Below are 4,820 nucleotides of genomic sequence, written 5' to 3'. Positions count from 1 at the left end.
ACACTTTTAGAAGACTTATGATACACTGAAGGTTACTAATAGAAATGACATCCATGCAATGCTCCAAGATATCAATTTGCCATCTCTCTCACAATTAAAAAGAAAATTTGGAGTGTCCATTCTCGGAAGAGGAAATCAAAATGATGTTTTTCTTAAATAAGAGCTTATAATTTACCTGGGCTGGACGGTAAATTGGATTTTTTCTATCAACACTTTTGGGATATTGTTGGTCATCAAACAACACAAGCTTGTCTAAGATTTCTACATATAGGGTTCCTACTCATGGAATTGAATGGAACACTAATAACGTTAATTCCTAAAGGACCTACACCAATAAGAGTAACTGATTATAGGCCAATTAATCTTTACATTATAAAATTTGTGCCGAAGTCTTGGTTAACGGATAGAAACCAAGGTATTGATACCTTATTTCTGTATCGATACTATTTTTAAGTTTCATGTTTCAGAAAAATTTGAGGGAAAGTACAAAGTACCGATACTTGTACCTAAGGATTGATACATTAGTACCAAATAGACCTGCTTATGGGTTGGGCGGGCCGACGGGCTTGGGAGGGTTCGGGTAAAAATATAGGCCCAAAATATGGGTTTGGGCAGAAAAATAGGCCCATTTAGAAAATGGGCCTGGTCTCGGGCAAATTTTTTTTGGCCCGAGCCCGGCCCGGATATAATTAATATATATTTTTATTACATTTACTGATTTATTTTACATAAACATTTTACATTTCCCATTTCCCCTCCCCATTTCCCAGACCGCGTTTAAACTTCAGATACAAATCCCTAACCCCTTTCCTTCACCCTTTTTTTCCCCCAAATTGAAAACCCACCTCCACCGATCCACCATCCCACCTCCGGTGTCTGGTCCTCCACGACTCTAGCAGATTTTGACCAAAACTAGGTGGCGTTGTTGTTCTCTTCACTTCGATCCTTCTGCAACTTCCGACCCAAACCCTTCAAATCAACAACTTCAAGGTAAGCCAACTTTAGTTTTCATTTCAATTGAAATTTTCGAGCTTTACATTTTAATCATGTACTTAAGAGAAGGCCGCTCTTTATTGCTGAAAGTTAAGAAACCTTCAATCCCATTCGTTTTAAACACAAACCTAGTTTCAACTCCCATGAAAGAACCCCAATCCGATCAAACTCAGTCCCAAATCGAAGAATCCCAAGTTCTCGACGCATTAAAACAAGAACCCAACATTTACCCTAACTACAGCCAAACAAAGTAGAGTCAATGTCTTGACGTAGCTATTATTACATTCATGACTGCATTTTACCAATAATTTTATAATTGGGATAATCTTATATTTGATACCTTTAATTTTATAAAGTGTCCAATGTGGTACATCAATTATTGATATGTATTTTATTATAGTACTTGTACAATCATAAAATGTTAATGTGTTATATGTATTTTGAAAAATATCTAATATGGTACTTGAACTATCAATACATGTTTTATTATGGTATTTACACTTTCATAAAATGTCAAATGTGATACTTGAACTATTAATGTGCATTTTATGATGAAACACAGATTAGACACATCTTGTGAAATTACAGTACCATAATAAAACATATAATGATAGCGGTAGAAAATGAAAATTTAAGAAACCTTCAAAACTTTGAGGTGCTTCAGAAGTAACACACAATTTTTTTAACCATCTATAACCAGAAACTGATATACTGATAGCAGAATAGTAAAGATTCATCAGCCATGCATCCTCTGGCAAATGGCCATAACCTAACCAAATAAACAAAGCCATGATATGAATTTTTCTTAGCTGGTCATATTTACAAAACACATGATTATGATTTTAATCTTTATCAACATGCTTCTTTTACATTTAATAGTTAAAATATTGTGCCCATAGTTCTTGGTTTGTTCCTCTGTCCCTCAAAACCAACTTATTGCACTATATTATATTTAAACTCTTAGTCTTTTGGATGAGAATGATTGTTATTGATTGTTTGGCTGTAGTTACAAAAAATTATTATTGGATGAGAATGTATGCTGCCACGGGTTTTGTATTTGCATACAAACAATATACGTGCATTCATTCACTCGAGCCTTGATCATCAATTTGTTTCTGTAGCAATGTTCTCTGCATAGCCATTGAAATTTACTAATTGCAAATTTGTAATCAAACAATTTTGAGCTCCTGCCAAATTTTAATAACAATTAGTTTTAAGTCAAAAAAAGAAAAGAAAAAAAAGGCCGGGCCGGGCCGGGCCAGGCCTGGGCTTCATATTTTTTTTCCACGGGCTGGGCCTAGGTAACATCTCAGGCCCATATTTAAGACCGGGCCGGGCCCAGGCCTAGTAAGTGGGCTGAAAATTTTTTTAGGCCCTGCTCGGCCCGGCCCATGAGCAAGTCTAGTACCAAATATGTCAAAATCTTACATTTTGGTCTCTTTTTCATGCCTAAACCAACACAAACTCAATTGATGCTTAAAAGCACACACCATAAACCTACACAGAAACAATTAATGGCATACCAAAACACCTCAATTCAACAATTTCTCAATCAACCAAACATTAAATATCAATTAGACACTTAATCATGTCATTTCTACCTATGAATTCACAAGCCATTTAAGCATGCTTAAGCATTCCTTTCTATCATTTAAATCAAACTAATTCACTTCCAAATTTGTCATTCATATGCTTCATCTATAGCTTAACTTAATACCAACATATACACTTATATATATAATATTTGACAAATCCCAAAATCAAGCATTAAATAAGTTTCAAATCAAACTATCATCAAAATTAACACACATAGGTTAACACATATGTACCTCTCAAACTATTTGTCAAGCATACCTAATCAATAAGACAATTAACATGGTCAAAAATCATGTTTCAATCCCAAAACTACTAAACCCTAATCACTTTCATGCTATTATCATTTCAACCAATTACCACACATTTCAATTCATACATTTACCTAATTTCAAGCTATAACCTTATTCAAGTCATCATATACAAAGATCATCACAAGCTACCAAAACTCAACATTGGCATTTATACCTTTTTATACATATGCTAAAACACTTATAAACATTAGACTCACATTCAAACATCCTAGAAATACATGCCACAACCAAGATTCAAAATGTTCATACATCTACCAATTAGTATAGGATAGTGTGAGCTTCAAAACTTGATCCAGCTTGACACGTTTCGCAAAGTGATCTACAAGGAAAAGAGAAAGTAAATGAAATAAGCATATTGTATGCTTAGTAAGTTCATAGGCATTAAACGACGACTTACCTCAATTTACGATTTAATATGGCAAACTACTAGCTTCTCTATTTTTGCCTAACATGACAACCACATATCAACAAGGTGAGTTCAACATTTATCATATCATTTAGCAATCCAAACATATAACCCTTTAATTCACTTATTCAAACAACATTTAATCAATTCACTAACATATTCATATCATTCCACCTATTTATCAACAATACATCCAATTTCAATTTAATGTTAATCACTATATCATTTCATTATTCGAATTCCAGGTTGAATTCATTGATTCGTCACATTTTCATATCGGCCCTCTAGGCTCATATAATGGGTTCGCATGATCTTTTACCTGTTATCGATATTCGTTTATCGCAGTATGTATTTGTATCATCAAATCACAATATCAAATCAATTCTACTATAATTTATCCAAATTACATTTTATACCCTTATTAACCTAACTCAGACTCGAATGGATATGCAGATCAAACTAGCACACCAATATGACACTTAGTGCCTCATCAAACAATTTCGAAGTAAAAAAGTTGTGCCCTACGCTTATTGATATAACCAAAGTGAAAATGTGTCCGGAACTCATCGACTTATAGTCAAAGTAACCCATACTCGATCTATCTTATGGCATGTCAATTATATCTGATTCTACCCTAACAATTAATAGGGTAATAACCATTCAATTTTCAATTATAGTCAAATCACCATTTATCATATTCAATTCATCAATAAAATAATCATTTAATTCATATAATAGCATAAATCATCTTAATTTCAAGCCAATTCCATGATTTCACAAAGTTACACTATTTTCAAATTTATTCAATTTAATCACTTATCTCAAAAACTGGTCAAATCCATACCAATATGATTCAATCAATCATAATCAACCATGAATTCATCTAATATCTCAAATTACAATTCATCATATTCAATTTATCAATTCTTTATGATTTAGTCCATATATCACCTTTTGTACCAAATTGTAAACATTTCAAACTACTACTACACATAGATAAATTCATAAATCAAATATAAAAAAATCATACCGTATGAACTTACCTGGTTAAATCAGCAAACAATTTGAACTTCAAGGACTATTTAATAATTTTGTCTTTTTCCGATTATTTTCAATGTGGTCCAATTTATGATCTATAAAATAATTCAATTCAATTTATCAGTTCCAAACATCTTATATTATTCTATTGCATGTATATATCAGTTCAATTTCATTTTGAATGCCCTTGAATTTTTCATTTTATTCAATTTAGTCCCTAACAATCGAAATTGCAATATCTTTCAAATTTGAGCTTCAATTTCAAAACTATTCTCAATTACATCCTTCTAAGATCCTCTACCGTCCATAATTATAGAAATTTTATACCAATTTTGAAATATTTACACTTTAATATCTATGTTAAAAAACTAGCAATTTTCACCTTACAAACTAGTTTTTTTTCATATCTAAACTTAAAATATAACAAATTCATATTAACTTCTTCAAGCATTCATTAACGGTAAATTTTAGAAGCT

The sequence above is a fragment of the Gossypium raimondii genome, chromosome 8, assembly GCF_025698545.1.
Source record: "Gossypium raimondii isolate GPD5lz chromosome 8, ASM2569854v1, whole genome shotgun sequence".
Classification (NCBI taxonomy): Eukaryota; Viridiplantae; Streptophyta; class Magnoliopsida; order Malvales; family Malvaceae; genus Gossypium; species Gossypium raimondii.
Note: the sequence above shows the minus strand (reverse complement) of the source record.